We start from the raw sequence: 16,471 nt of genomic DNA, 5'->3' as shown, positions 1-16,471 counted from the left end.
GGTCCATAAACATTTATAATTGTTATATCTTCTTCTTAGATTGATCCTTTGATCATTATGTAGTGTCCCTCCTTATCTCTTGTAACAGTGTTTATTTTAAAGTCTATTTTATCTGATACAAGGATTGCTACTCCAGCTTTCTTTTGATTTCCACTTGCATGCAATATCTTTTTCCATCCCTTCACTTGCAGTCTGTAAATGTCCCTAGGTCTGAAGTGGGTCTCTTGTAGACAGCATATATATGGGTCTTGTTTTTGTATCCATTCATCCAGTCTGTCTGTGTCTTTTTGGTTGGGGCATTAATCCGTTTTCATTCAAGGTTATTACCAATATGTATGTTCCTGTTACCATTTTCTTAATTGTTTTGGTTTTTTTTTTTTTTTTGTGGTATGTGGGCCTTTCACTGCTGTGGCCTCTCCCGCTGTGGAGCACAGGCCCCGGATGCGCAGGCTCAGCGGCCATGGCTCACGGGCCCAGCCGCTCCACAGCATGCGGGATCCTCCCGGACCGGGGCACAAACCCGCGTCCCCTGCATCGGCAGGCGGACCCCCAACCACTGCTCCACCAGGGAAGCCCTTGGGTTTGTTTTTGTGGGTCTTTTTCTTCTCTTGTGTTTGCTTCTTAGAGAAGTTTCTTCAGCATTTGTTGTAAAGCTGGTATTATGGTGGTGCTGAATTCTCTTAGCTTTTGCTTGTCTGAAAAGCTTTTGACTTCACTGAATCTGAATGAGACCCTTGCTGGGTAGAGTAATCTTGGTTGTATGCTTTTCTCTTTCATGACTTTAAGTATATTCTGCCACTCCCTTCTGGCCTGCAGAGTTTCCGCTGAGAAATCAGCTGATAACACACAAAGAAATCCCCATAAGGTTATTTCTTGTTTTTCCCTCGCTGCTTTTAATATGTTTTCTTTGAACTTAATTTTTGTTAGTTTGATTAATATGCATATTGGTGTGCTTTTCCTAGGGTTTATCCTGTATGGGACTCTCTGTGCTTCCTGGACTTGGGTGACTATTTGGTTTCCCATGTTAGGGAAGTTTTCAAGTATAGTCTCTTTAAATATTTTCTCAGACCCTTTCTTTTTCTCTTCTTCTTCTGGGACCCGTATAATTCGAATGTTGGTGCGTTTAATGTTGTCCCCGAGGTCTCTGAGACTGTCCTCAATTCTTTTCATTCATTTTTCTTTATTCTGCTCCTTTCCACCATTTTGTCTTCCAGCTCACTTATTCGTTCTTCTGCCTCAGTTATTCTGTTATTGATTCCTTATAGTGTATTTTTCTTTTCAGTTATTGTATTGTTCATCTCTGTTTGTTTGTTCTTTAGTTCTTCTAGATCTTTGTTAAAATACAATTTCTTGTATTTTTTCAGTCCATGCCTCCATTCTATTTCTGAGATTCTGGATCATCTTTACTATAATTACTCTGAATTCTTTTTCAGGTAAACTGCCTATTTCCTCTTCATTTATTTGGACTTCTAGGTTTTTATCTTACTCCTTCATCTGTGAGAGAATTTTTTGCTGTCTCTCTCTTTTTCTTTTTTTTTTAATGAGTGGGAGTCTATTCCTGTTTTACTGGTTGTTTGGCCTGAGGCTTCCAACACTGGAGTTGTAGGCTATTGGGTAGAGCTGGGTTTTGGTGGGTAGAACAGGGTCTTAGTGCTGAGATGAGGAATTCCGTGCGACGTCACTCCAATGAATATTCCCTGCAGCCTGAGGTTCTCTGTTGGTCCAGTGGTTTGGACTCGGAGCTCTCACATGCAGGAGCTTCAGCCTAACCCTGGGTTCGTGAAGCAAGATCCCGCAAGCTGCCTGGGGCGGCAAAAAAAACAAACAAAAAAAACAACAATAAAGTTAAAAATAAAATTAGACTAGGAGACTAACAGATATGTTAGGAAGAATGTAAAAATAAAAATATAGTTGAATCAACAACCAGAAGGTACATAAGTACCATAATAGTATAAAAGAGGAGGAGGGAAAAGAAAAAAAAAAGCGGGGGGGCGGGGGGGCGGAAGTCCTTGGCGGTGGAGGACGGGGCCTAAGCAAGAGTGATGTTTGGGTGGTGGGCGGGGCTAACACTCAGGACCATTCCACTCTGCCTCCGAATTTATTTGTGTATTCATATTCACCCTTGCGCCCACCACCCAGACCCAGATGGGGGTGATTTTTCCAGCACCCCACCATTCTTCTCCTGTCCTCTCCCTGTTGATGACCCTTTCCTAACAAGGCTGGAAAGGCTCTGGGGGCTGTGGGGGTGGGGCTTAGGCTCAGGGAACAGAAGGAATCCAGGCGTGCCCCCCACCCCTGGTCTTAGAGGGCAGGGGACCTCACTTGGGAGCCCAGCAGGCGCCCCGTGCCCGAGTGGGCGGGACAATCACCCTCCGCTCCTCTCCCGCTCTTCCTGGAGAGTCCCTCCCGCCTGCCTCTCCTGATCTCCCCAGCCTCCCTCCTGTGCCCCCAAGGACCTACGTGGCCTGGAGGGGGCTCTGGAGAGCAGGGGACCAGCCTGGGAGCTCAGCAGGCTCCCCGGCCCCAGTGGGCCAGGCGATCACCCTCTGTTCCTCTCCTGCTCTTCCTGGAGAGTCCCTCCCGCCTGCCTTTCCTGATCTCCCTGGCCTCAGGGGTGCCGACCCCGTCTGGCCTCCACTTCTCCTCCCCCCCTCAGTCCCCCTACATCCTATCGGTTCACTTTGGGGTTCCTCCTGTCTCCTTGGGCGTCACAGTCCCCTACCAGTGCCTGACAGGTGCCCTAGTTGTGGGGAGACGCTATCTCCGCATCTTCCCGCACTGCCATCTTGACTCCGCCTCCGAATTTATTTGTATATTCATATTCACCCTTGCACCCACCACCCAGACCCAGATGGGGGTGATTTTTCCAGCACCCCACCAGTCCTCTCCTGTCCTCTCCCTGTTGATGACCCTGCATCAAGGTAAGTAATTATGACATTGATCATCATAGATTAGTTTTGCCTGTTCTTGTCTTTCATATAGAAGAAATAAATACAGTATATGCTCTTTTGTGTCTTTTTTTTTTTTTGCTTTAAACAGCACAGATTTATTCTCTTACAGTTCTGGAGATCAGAAGTCCTATGTGTCTTTTTTCCCACTCAGCATTATACCTGAGATTCATGCATGTTGTTGTGTGTTGCATTTGTTTGTTCCTTTTTATTGGTGGGTGATATTCCACCGTGTGAAAATACCACAGTTTATCCAATCTACTCGTGATGGACATTTGGGTTGTTTCTGCTTTTTGGCTGTTATGAATAATAAACTTTCTTGTACAGGTATTTTGTGGACATCAGCCCACATTTTCGTTGGGTGTGTGCCCAGAAGTGGTTTTACTGGATCATAGGTTATGTGGTGTATGTTGAGCTTTGATAGCTCTACAGTCATCCAGGTTTTCAACCTGCTTATTTGGATTTACACACACCGTCTGCATGCACACCAGTCCTCTGGTGCTCCAGCTCGTCACCACTGATTGGTAGGGTCAGTCTTTAAATTTTAGCTGTTCTTGTTCATGTGTAACCTCATTGTGTTCTAATTGGCTTTTCCCAGATAGCTAATGATGTTGCCCAGTAAAAAACGAAGAAAATATTTTAACAGACCCCTCACAAAAGTGTATATCCAAGCAGTAAGAGATGAAAGGTGTGCAGCATCGTTAGTTATCTGTTTTGCAGCTTTATTGAGATAAGTGACATAGAACATTGTATAAGTTTAAGGTGTACATTGTGTTTATTTGATACATTTGTATATTGCGAAATGATTATCACCTTAGCTAAGACCATCATCACATCACTTAATTACTGTTGCTTTTTTGTGGTGAAAACACTTGAGATCTACTCTCTTAGCAACTTTCAAATGTATAATGCAGTGTTGGTAACTGTAATCACAGTGCTGTGCACTAGGCTCCCAGGACATGCTCGTCTTCTAACTGCAAGTTTGTGCACCGTCACCAGCATCTCCCCATCTTGCCTGCCTCTCAGCCCCTGGTAACCACCATTCTCTCTCTTTTTCCACAGGTGGAAAAAGAATCTTTTTTAGATTCCACATATAAGTGATATCATACAGTATTTGTCTTTCTCTGACTTATTTCACGTAGCATAATGCCCTCAGGGTCCATCCATGTTGTTGCAAATGGCAGGATTTTCTTCTTTCTCATGGAATTATATTCCATTGTGTATATATATATATCACATCTTCTGTGTCTGTTCACCTGTAGAGGTATGCTTAGGTTGTTTCCTCATCTTGGCTATTGTGAGTAATGCTGTAAAAATATGGAGTGCAGATATCTCTTTGAGATCCTTTTTTTCATTTCCTTTGGATAGGTACTCAGAAGTGGGATTGCTGAATGATGTGGTAGTTCTATTTTTTAGTTTTTGAGGAATCTCCACACTGTTTCCACAGTGACTGCACCAATTTACATCCCCAACAACAGTGCACAAGGGTGCACTTTTTTCTTTGTCTCCTCATCGTTGCCTACACTTATCTCTTGTCTTTTTGAGAACAGCCATTCTAAAGTATGTGAGATGATATCTCATTGTGGTTTTGGTTTGCATTTCCCTGATGATTAGTGATGGTTGAGAACCTTTTCATGTAGCTTTTGGCCATTTGTATGTCATCTTTGGAAAAGTATCTTACTCGGTTCCTATGCCTATTTTGAAATCGTATTTTTTTTTATTGAGTTGTATGAATTCTTTATACATTTTGATATTAATCCCTTATCAAATAGATGATTTACAAATATTTGCTCCCATTCTGTAGGTTGGCTTTTCATACTGTTGATTGTTTCTTTGGCTGTGTAGAATTATTTTAGTTTGATATAGCCCCACTTGTATTTTTGTTTCTGTTGCTCATGCTTTTGGTGTCAGATCCAAAAAATTGTTGCCAAAACCAGTGTCAAGGAGCTTTTCTCCTATGTTTTCTTCCAGGAGTTTCTCAGTTTCAGGTCCTATGTTTAAGTCTTTAATCTTTTGAGTTAATGTTTGTGAGTGATTTACGATAGGGGTCCAGATTTATTTTTCTGCACGTGGTTATCTAGTTTTCTCTGCACCATTTGTTTAAGAGGCTGCCTTTCCCCACTGAATATTCTTGGCTCTCTTGTCAAAGATTAGTTGACCGCATATGCAGCGGTTTATTTATGGGCTCTCTATTTTCCATTGGTCTGTGTGTCTGTTTTTATGCTGTTTTGATTACTATATACTATTTTGATTACTATGGCTTTGTAGTATAATTTGAAATCTGGAAGTATTCAATATGATACCTCCAGCTTTGTCCTTTTGGCTTAGGATTGCTTTGGCTATTGGGGTCTTTGTGACTCCATATGAATTTTAGAATTGCTTTTACTATTTCTGTGAAAAACGCCATTGGAATTTTGATAGGGATTGCATTGAATCTATAGATGGCTTTGGGTAAATATGGACATTTTAACAATATTCTTCTGATCCACAAATACAAGACACCTCTCCATTTTTGTGTCTTCTTCAATGTCTTTCATCAAAGTCTTATAGTTTAGTGCTCAGTTCTTTCATTTCCTTGGTTAAATTCCTAACTATCTTATGTGTTTGATGCTATTGTAAATGGGATTGCTTTCTTTATTATGTTTCAGATATTTTGTTGTTAGTGTGTAGGAAAGCAACTGATTTCTGTATGTTAATGTTATATCCTGAAACTTTACTGAATTTATTGATTAGATCTTACAGTTTTTGGTTGAGTCTAGGATTCTGTATAAGATCATATAATCTGCAAATAAAGATAATTTACTTCTTCCTCTCTGATTTGGATACCTTTTAATATCTTTTTCTCACTTGATTGCTCTGGCTAGGATTTTCAGTACTATGTTGAATAGTGGTAAGAGTGGGCACCCTTGTCTTGTTCCTGATCTTAGAGGAAAATTTTTCAGCCTTTCACCAATTGAGTATGTTAGCTGTTTGCTTGTCATATATAGCCATTATTACCTTGAGGTATGTTCCTTCAACACCCAATTAGTTGAGGGTTTTTATCATGAAAAGATTTTGCATTTTGTCAAATGCTTTTTCTGCATCTATCGAGATGACCACATCATCTTTATCCTTTATTCTGTTAATATGTGTGTATCACATTTATTGATTTGTGTATGCTGAGCCATTCTTGCATCCCAGGGGTAAATCCCACTTGGTCATGGTATATGATGCTCTCAATGTATTGTTGAATTTGATGTGCTGATACTTTGTTGAGGATTTTTGCATCTGTATTCATCAGGGATACGGATGTGTAGTTTTCTTGTAGTTTCCTTGTCTGGCTTTGGTACTGGGGTAATGCTAACCTGGGAAAATGAGCTTGGGACTCTTCCCTCTTCCTTAATTTCTGGAAGAGTTTGAGAAGGATTGGCGTTAATTTTTTAAACGTTTGGTAGAATTCACCTGTAAAACCATTTTAGTTACCTGTTTTAGTCTATAGTTTTTGAGCTAATTTTGTGTGTGTATATTAGGTACTTGTAAGTATTTGAATGGGAGTGGATATTATAGAATATTTGAAGTTACGTCATACAATTTTAAGTTATGGAAGTGTAACTAATTACTAGTATTCTGTTTTAATCAGGTAACAGGACTTAAATAATTTCTTTCTTCTGGGTTTTACCATGCGGTGTGTGGTGTAGTAGAGTTAGCAATTACGGTGTGTACTTCCCCCAACACCCCCTTCACAGATATTTGTGGACTGTCTACTTTATTCCAGGTACAGGCATACCTCGGAGATACTGTGGGTTCAGTTCCACACAACCACAATAAAGTGAATATTGCAGTAAATCGAGTCATGGTTTTTTGTTTCCCAGTGCTTATAAAAGTTGTTTACACTATACCGTAGTATATTAAGTGTGTAATAGCATTATGTCTGAAAAAAGCAATGCACGTACCTTAATTAAAAATACTTCATCGCTAAAAAATGATCAGAGATCACCATAACAAATATAATAATCAAAAATTCTGAAATACTGTGAGAATTACTGAAATGTGAGACAGAGACACCAAGTGAGCGAATGCTGTTAGAAAAATGGCGCCGATAGACTTGCTTCACACAGGGCTGCCACAAACCTTCAATTTGTAAAAAGTGCAGTACCTGCGAAGCGCAGTAAAACGAGGTGTGTCTGTACTGTACTTCTCTTGGGATTGTCCTGAGTAAAATGAGACGCAGTCCCTGCCCTCAAGGAGCTTAGTGTCCAGTGCAGTGCTGTCCATCAGAACTCTGTGATAGGGCAGTTCCTGTTCTGAGCCGTCCAGTAGGGTGACCGTGGGTCACATGTGGCTTTGATCACTTGTGATGTGGATGGTGCATCTAAAGATCAAGTATTATTTGATTTTAATTACTTTAAAGGTGCACTGTCTTGCGGCCACTCTGTTACACCGCGCAAGTCTAGTGGGAGAGATGGGCAATTTAATAATTGATAAAATAAGTGAAATGAATTTTTTCACAAATAAATGAAAAAGTACAGCTTTGCTAAGTGCTAGGTAGGAGAGGTACATGATACTATGACTGTATCACAGGGAGTGGGGGAAGGCTTGTCTTTGGAGATGATGATGGAGGTAAAATTTACAGAAAGAGCGGGACCTTAGAGGATGAAATAGGGAGGGGTGGGGAAATTAGTTTTTCATGCATGTGTAAAAACTGTGGCAGAAAGCAAGTTCCGGTAACTTAGTTTTTGAAAAGTGTGTGTGTGTGTGTGTTTGTGTGTGTGTGTGTGTGTGTGTGTGTGTGTGTGAGGGAGAGGGAGAGGGAGAGGGAGAGGGTGAGGGAGAGGGAGAGCGAGAGCGAGAGCGAGAGGGAGAGGGTGAGGGAGAGGGAGAGCGAGAGCGAGAGCGAGAGGGAGAGCGAGAGGGAGAGCGAGAGGGGGAGGGAGGGAGATTCTAACAGTTATTCCTTAAGAGAGTTTGCCCCATAAGTATCAATAACGAATTTGTTGGAGAGGAGAGGTTTTGGGGGATGATGCTGGCTTGAACTTTTTCTTTAGATAATTCCTAAAATTAGTGTTCTGACTTGAAACTGTCAGCTCTGTGATTTCTGTGATTTGGCTGACTCTTTAATGAAGAAATAATGACTTTCCCAGTCTTTTAGGGATGTGCAGTGCTTGAGGACAGCTGTGAAGAGGGCTCAGACATTCAGACTGTACTTTGAATTTCTTGTTTCTAAAAGAACAAGCATGTGTCGTTACTTGGCCTGGGACCATCGCTCTCCCTTTGTTATCTTGTGGAAAAGGCATCCTATTTCCAGTTTCAAATTGGCAGTACTCTGGTTTTGTTTTCCTGATTTTATCCTAAAATAACATATGCTAATTGAGCTATTTCTGTGGCTTTCTTTGGAGAATTGATGTTCATTTATTTGTGTTTCTCTTTAAGTAGAGATGGAATACTACATGTAAACAAGATATAAAAGATGTGTAAGATCCAGAGTGGAAACGTGAGAGCAGCATTTATCAAAGGTCATGCTCTCACTGACCTTTCCTGTTGATCAGTGATCAGTCTTTCCCAAGGCTGGGGGCGGGCGGGGGGCAGGGCCAGGCTTTTGTCTCCACGTCCAGTGCTCCTTTTAAGCACATCGGTTCTGGACAGACAAAGGGAGCACATCTGGGATTTGAACACATGTCCTCACATCTCTTTTGTTAAAAAAATTTTTATTGAAGTATAGTTGACTTGTTAATTTCTGCTGTACAGCAAGGTGATTCAGTTATACATACATATACATAATATATCTATATATATCTATATATATATCTTGTTCATGTTCTTTTCCATCATGGTTTATCACAGGATATTGATATTCCCTGTGCTCTACAGTGTGTCCTCAAGTACCTTAATCCTTCACTTCCTTTGAAGATTTCCAAAGAAAAGAAAGTGCCACTTTTGGGCTCCCATTTCAGGGCTCTGTCGCCAGGCGTCCCTGAGATCCTTTGGCCAAGTGTCACCTGCTTCGGTTTCACTTGTTTCTTTTTTTCTTACCCATCTTTAGAGGGGGAGAAACTCGGTAATGTCCTGAAGCTAAGAGGACCGTCAGAGGGTTTAAAAGTCCACTGTAGTTGGCTTCCTGTGTGGCCAGTGACTCAAATGGTGTCACTTTTCGGCAAAGGTGATCATCAGTAACAGGCTCCCAAACGAGATCGCACTGGACACTGGCTGCTGTAGCATGTTGAACACGTCGTCTGCTGTGAAAAAGTATGGATTTCACACTTAGCCTTGGAGGTGACAGCCGGACGTTACTGTGAGAAAGTGTGCCTTGTGTGCACAGCGTCGTGGAACTAGACCTTTGTTTCTTCTCTTACCTGGGACACCAGAAGGAGATCCTACTCTCAGATTTTAGGGCTGCAACTTCACAACACTTTGTCTGTGTGATGCTGCCTCGTTCGTAGTATAGGCTTCATGGCAGAATTCCATTCTTCTTTATGACTGAGTAATATTCCATTGTGTATAGGCACCACGTCTTTATCCATTTGTCTGTTGATGGGCACTTGGGTTGCTTCCATGTCTTGGCTGTTGTGAGAAGTGCTGCTTAAGAACATTGGGGTGCATGTATCTTTTTGAATTAGTGTTTTTGCGTCTTCTGGATATATATACCCAGGAGAGTGGAATTGCTGGATCATATGGTAGCTATATTTTTAGGAACCTTGTACTGTTTTCCATAGTGATTGCACCAGTTTACACTCCCACCAACAGTGTATGAGGGTTCCTTTTCTTGTTGAGTTCCTTTAGTGAGGATGTGTTGGTGGTAAGTTTGCTCAGCTTTTGTTCTGAAATGTCTTTATGTCACCAGTTATTTCTAAGAATAGGAAGTTCTGCTGTGTACATATTTCTAGATTAGCAGTTAAATTTTCTTAAATACTTTGTAGATGAATTCATACTGTCTAATGGCTTCCATTGCTATTGAAGTTAGCTGTTGGTGTAATTACTGTTCCTTTGGATACAATCTCCATTTTTCTCCCCCCCCAAGTGTTTATATCCTTTAATTAAAAAAAAAATTGATACAATTCACATACCATAAATTCACCCATTTAAAGTGTACAATTTAGTAACTTTTAGTATGTTCAGAGTTGTGCAGTCAACCAAAATCAGAACATTTTTATCGTCCCAAAAAGAAACCCCAAACCCATTAGGAGCCATTCACCATTCTCCCCTCCCCTGGTAACGAGAAATCTACCTTCTGTCTCTATGGATTTACCTATTCTGAACATTTCATATAAATGGAATCATACAATCTGGCTTCTTCCGCTTAGCGTGATGTTTCAGGGGTCATTGGTGTTGCAACCTGTGTCAGCCCCTCATTCCTTTCTGAGGATGAGTAATATTCTATCGTATGGACAGACGGTTTTTGTTTATCGGTTTGTCAGTTGATGGATCTTTGAACTGTTTCCATTCTGGCTGCTATGATTAATGCTGTTATGAGAATCTGTGTACACGTTTTTGTGTGGACATGTCCCTATATGGTTTTTTTTTTAGAATTTAATTTATTTTTTTATACAGCAGGTTCTTATTAGTTATCTATTTTATACATATTAGTGTATATATATCAATCCCCTGTATGTTTTCAAAAATAACTTTTTCTTACTTTTCCGGTATTCTGCAGGTTTACTGTGTCATTTCTAGGTTTGCGTTTCCATTTATTGGTCCCATTGAGCTTTTTTGCGCTTTTTGAATTTGAGGATTCACATTTTTCCATTATGAAAAATGTTCAGTCTGTCTCTCTTCAGATACCAACTTTCCCCAGTTTACTCTCACCTGCTGCCCTAACTCCTGTTCACCTGTGTAGCCTCTCACTCTTCCATGGCCTCTAATGTTCTTTCACATTCCTCATCTTTCTCCATGTGCCACATTCTAGATGATTTCCACTCCTCTTTTTTCCAATTCACTAACTTTTTCTTTTTGCCTAATTTTCTGTTTGGCTCTTTAAGGAGTGTTTAAATTATCCAGTTTGTCTTTCACTTCAAGAGGTGATATTTTGGGAGTTCCCTGGCGGTCCAGTGGTTAGCACTCAGCTCTTTCACTGCCGTGGCCCAGGTTCAGTCCCTGGTCGGGGAACTAAGATCCCCCAAGCCATGTGATGCTGCCAAACAAGACAAAAAACAACCAAAAAACCCCCAAAGAGGTGATATTTGTTCTTAAATTGCCTGCTCAGCTTTTGATAGGCTCATCTTCCTTATTTATTCCTTTGAATTCCTTTTTATTGTTTGCAAGCATATTAACAACTCATTAATAACTTTCTTGGAAAATCAAATATACACTTAGCATATGACCCAGCCAACTTACTCCTGGATATTGAACCAGGAGAACTGACAGCATATGTCCATACAAGGACTCGTACACAGATGTTCAGAGCAGCTTTATTTTCGTAATAACCAGAAACAAGTTCATCAGTAGGTGAGTGGAAAAACAAATTGTGTTACATCCACTCACTGGAATACTATTGAGCGATAGAAAGGAGTGAACTGTTGATATGCACGATAACTCAGGATGATTCCGAGATAAGTATGCTGAGTGAAAGAAGCCTGACAGAGAAGCGTAGATTAATGTACAATGTGTATAATGTGGTAACTTCTGGAAAACGCACCCTCATGTCTGGTGCCAGCAGTGGGTATCTGGCCAGGAGGGTGGCGGTGAGGATGTGCGAGGGTGCATGGGGAACCTGGCAGTAGGTGGATATGTTCACCGTCTCAATTGTGTTGCTTGTTTTAGGAATGTCAGAACTCCTCCAGTTGTACAGTTTAAACATCTGCAGGTTATGATATGCTAATTGTGTCTCTGTAACGATGTTAAAGTGAGAAGCCCTGGTACTGGGTGAGGGTGCCTGGAATGAGAATGTGCGGAGGAGGGAGAGGCTGCAGACATCCCGGGAGGCCGTTCGTGGGGCGAGAGCAGTGAGGCACCGATTGGGCCCCTCAGGAGGGGTGCTGCTTCCCCCTACTTTAGCAGGAGGGAAGGCCAGGGGGATGGAGGGAGGGCTGTTTCCGTTTGAATGGTATGTGAAGGCCACTGTTTCTACATGAATTATTTTTTCTTCCTAAGCATATCCCAAAGTTTCTGAATGAATAAACACACCACTTTCTCTATGGAAATTGAGGATGAGTATTGTCTAATTTCTGAGCCAAATGCTTCTACTTCTTTGGTTTTCTTGAGGATATGTTATGATAACCAGATGGGCTCTTTGGCACCCAGGGACTTCATGAATAATTGAAAAAACATCTTCAAAATATATTCTACCTGGAGCACCAGACCCCGACCAACTCCCACTGGGAGATGGTTGTCTCCTTTGGCCTTTGTAAATGCATTTTTTTCCAGTTTGGTTTATTTCATATACCTGTCACCAGTGAGCAAAGTGTGTATTCAGCCTTCAGCATTTGTGTCTCTTTTGAAAGTGCACAAAAGTGGACACATCTCTGGAGTGGCCCCCTCACCGGAGACAGATGCTAAGCCATCGTGAGGGGCCTCGTGGTAGGTTTCGTGGGATGGTGCACTGCAGAGCAGCCTGGCTGGGGAGGTTTCATAAGCTCACGTCGGGGCGGAAGCATGTTGTTTGTGCCAGCTTTGCCGGGTCATCACACATCCGACAGGACTGACTTCTAGTTCTGGCTGTGCCTCTGATGAACTACTAAGTTCCTTACCTTCTCGGGACCTCGGCTTCCTGGTCTATAGAACTGATAAATCGTGCCCGCCTGGCAGGGCGTGACGAGCAGCTACATGACGTGTCCTAAGCGCCCAGTGCTGTGCTGAGCCCGCGGTGAACACGCAGCCTCCAGCCCTTCTTAGTTGCAGTATTTTTATTGCGACTGTGCTTTTTCTTCCCACCACACACATGCCACTTTCAGCTGTCATTTCTACCAGTTGCCACCGTGGCTGTGATGAAGCTGACTTCGAGAGACACGTACTGTTTTAGCATGTAAAATTGTATTTCTGAATTGCCCACAGAGGCGCTCTTAATAGAAGAATTGAGCGCTGTAAACGGCAGCTGTGAGATTCTCTCGAGAAGCTCACTTTGATTCACGATGATCTCCCCGGCTCGTCCCATTCTTAAATACCCTCTGTCCTCCTCAACCCACTCAACTCTGCGGTCTTCCTACGAGGCTGCCATCGTCTGTTTGTGACTTTCTTGGTCTTGCCTTCCTATTACTTGTCATCCCAATCTGTTCTCTGTTCTATTTGTGGTAGCCTGTGTTGGCAGGAAAATTGGCCGTAATGGTTGAACAGAATTTGCTGCCCTCCATCCGGCCTCTTCCCTGCTCGCTCCACTGGCTCCGTCCAGCCTCTCGCCACCCTGTGCGGTGGCCTCCTCCTCTCCAGCCCTGTCCTTAGGCGGCTTCCGGCCTTCCCAAGGCTGGCTTCTCCCTCCCACCCCTCTGTCTCCCATGGGGACAGAGCTGCTGATCTTCTGTCCCCATTTATAATTTATACATAGCTTGTCTTTTCCATTCTCAATTGGATTAGGGGGCAGAATTCTTTAATCTATAAAGAAGCCGGAGAGTAGCTGTTTTAATATATATTTTTTCCCTGAGCTTGAAGATTACAGGTTTCTGAGGTTTCTTTGAGGCTTTGAAGTCATTGTCAGAAAAGGAGGCAAATTTCAGATGTAATTTTTAGCCTTTTTTGGTAAGTGCCCACATCCTAGATCCCTCCAGTTCCAAGACACTGCAGATTTGTACTTTTCACTGATTCCCTTGAGCTGGTCCCCATTTTAGAGTCAAGAAAACTGAGCTCACAGGGTTGTGTGACTCATTCACTCTTGCAGTGTGGTGGGAGGTTGGCTACAGGAAGACCCAAACCTCTATCTTGAGAACATATGATTCAAAGGAAGATCCACCCCACCTGCTCCACCCTTCATAGATCAAAGCTCAGAAAGACTCAACGAGACCCTTCTGGGGTCTCATGTTCGTCCTGTGGATCAACCACTGTTGATGGGACATTTCCATCTCTCACCACGGCTGGATTAGAGCCACCCCTGATCCCGCCAGAGCAACCTGGCGTGGGGCAGGAGCTGTTCCGCAAGGAAGGAGGACAGACCAAGCAGCTGCTCAGGACATTTCCCACTACAGCCCGGAGCCTCTGGACCCCTGCAGAAAGGAGGCCTTGAGCACTGTTACAAGTGTAAAACAGGATCAGTATTTCCAAGGCAGAAAAGGACCTCAGGCCTTTGGGAGCTAGCAGCATTTGCATAATATGCTAATGATGGAAACTTTCTCTAGGGAAGAGTGAAGTACGTGGGGGAACGAGAGGTGGCACTTAAAATCCGTTGGGCACCTGCCTTAACTCAGCAGGGGTGACCCTGGGGCTCACTTACAGGCTCCACGTGACCTAGTTTCTGGCTGAAGAGTGTGGAGTTTGTGTTTTGCAAATGTCTGTGTTCATAATACTAGTTCCCTCGCGGCAGGTATGGTGGTGTAGTGGAGAGGTTTTACAGGTTAAGCCCGTGATGCTGGGAGAATGAGAAAAGGGAGAGAAAAACCCATTCAAATCTCACAGCTTTGGACTGACTTTTGCAAATGGGTCTTTGCACAGAGACATATGATGAAAGTTCAGTTAACCGTGAGTGAATTGAGTTGATTATTGAACGTGACTTTGGGGTGATGGAATTTTCGTTGACCGTGGCGTGTAAACTACCAAATCTGACCCTGTGATTTATTCATTTACTTAACGTTTACTGTGGATTTATGATTTGCTAGAGCCTGTGCCCGCTACTGTGGGGGGTGTATGAGAGTGACATTGATAAGAATTCTGCCCTCGATGAGTTTATAGTCATGGAAGGAATCTGGGACGTGCATATAGGTTGCTATAATAACAATAGCTGTTTTTGCCGAATGTTTGCCAGGTACCAGGTCTTGTGACAAACACTTCATATGCCCTGACCCGTCTGAGTCCCCACCACGGCCCTGCCTCGCAGCCTGTCTTCCTGGATACGGGGCCAGCTGTAGTGATCGCGGGTCTCAGTGTAGACGAGGTGCCCGGACTCGGAGGAAGGGTGGCTGCATGGTGAAGAATTGGGGATATTAGGATCCACAGAGGTGGTTGTCAGAGGTGCACAACGGTGAGAAGACGCAGGACAGAGTAGGGGCGACAGGGAATGTGTTTAGGCAGGAGAATTGCCTCAATCCGGTTGCAGGTACTGACCTGATTCACAGTTGGGTGCCGGTCCCTGGGCGGCCGCTTTATTTCCAGTCTATCCTTCACTTAGTGTGTCGTCCTTTCGGGTCCCACCCAAAGCCTCTAGGGCTTACCATCCACTCTTTTTAGGGGACACAGAATGTCACTGCTTTCCCACCTGAGTGTGAAAGGCTCTGCTCAGATTCTCAGCCTCTTGGTCAGTTCTTCAGGGAGCTGCAGGCACCTCTGGGGAAGTTTAATGCCAGGCCCGTGTCCCTGTATCTCCTTTTTCTGCCGGATCGTGATCCTGGAGTTCTTCCTGCCTTGTTAGCCCTCCAGTGCCTTGTCTGCGTTCTCGAGCTGTTCTCAGTGGCTGGGTTGGTCTGAATTGTCTACCTGCTGTTATCAGAAGTAGGAGCTCCTGAAGTGTATTCGGTAACTATTCAGTGTAAGCTGCTCGTGGGGCTATTGGGGGTTTGTACTCACCTGCTTGCCTGTTCAATGATGCGTGGGCACCTGGTTTACTTGTAACTGAGTTTTGGTGTGGCTCTCTGCAGCTCGTTTGACTTTCTGTTGGGATTCTGAGGGTCGCATAAACTGTCCTCTAGCCACCATCTGGAATTGTATTTTGGGTTTGCATTTTCTCTGCTTAATGCAAGTCATTTAAAAATTAGCTTTTGGGACTTCCCTGGTGGTGCAGTAGATAAGAATCCGCCTGCCAATGCAGGAGATACGGGTTCAAGCCCTGGTCTGGGAAGATCCCACATGCCGCGGAGCAGCTAAGCCCGTGCACCACAACTACTGAGCCTGCGCTCTAGAGCCCGTGTGCCACAACTACCGAAGCCCGTATGCCTAGAACCCGTGCTCCACAACAAGAGAAGCCACCGCAATGAGAAGCCTGCGCACCGCAATGAAGAGTAGCCCCCGCTCGAGGCAACTAGAGAAAGCCCGTGCGCAGCAACGAAGACCCAACACAGCCAAAAATAAATAAACAAACAAACAAATAAATAAAATTAACTTTTCATGGCGATGTTCCTAACAAATGTTTCTTCATAATTGGTGGGCACCTCCATCTAATTTAGAAGTGGTTCTAGTTGATAATTGAGTCAGTTTCTTTTGGGGTGCAGAAGATACTTACTTACACTGTTGTCAGCAGTTTTTACAGTCTGAAAATGCATTTTTCTTCAACCTCATGCAGCCATTGTGCTGTGCAAAGGGCCCTTGAGTAACAGGAGGCATCCTGGGAGGGGCGTGACCTGATTTACATTTCTGTGGATGGAAACGAGCCAGAGCGGCATGTGTGTGTGGGGGCAGCCAGGAGGCCTTGTTCTTAGTGCTGGAGGGGCTGATGGCGACCAGACCAGGCTGGTGGCCTTGAAAGCCATTTCTGCAAA

The 16,471-nt window shown here is 43.5% G+C and overlaps 1 protein-coding gene across 3 annotated transcripts in view; it reads left to right on the top strand.

Annotated features, from left to right (window-relative positions):
- Positions 1-16,471, top strand: part of TRAPPC9 (trafficking protein particle complex 9) — a 515,410-nt gene that overhangs the window by 163,606 nt on the left and 335,333 nt on the right. The gene's annotated exons all lie outside the window — the stretch shown is intronic.

This window comes from Phocoena sinus, chromosome 17 (assembly GCF_008692025.1).
Source record: "Phocoena sinus isolate mPhoSin1 chromosome 17, mPhoSin1.pri, whole genome shotgun sequence".
Classification (NCBI taxonomy): Eukaryota; Metazoa; Chordata; class Mammalia; order Artiodactyla; family Phocoenidae; genus Phocoena; species Phocoena sinus.
This window is presented reverse-complemented; position numbering and strand designations above follow the sequence as displayed.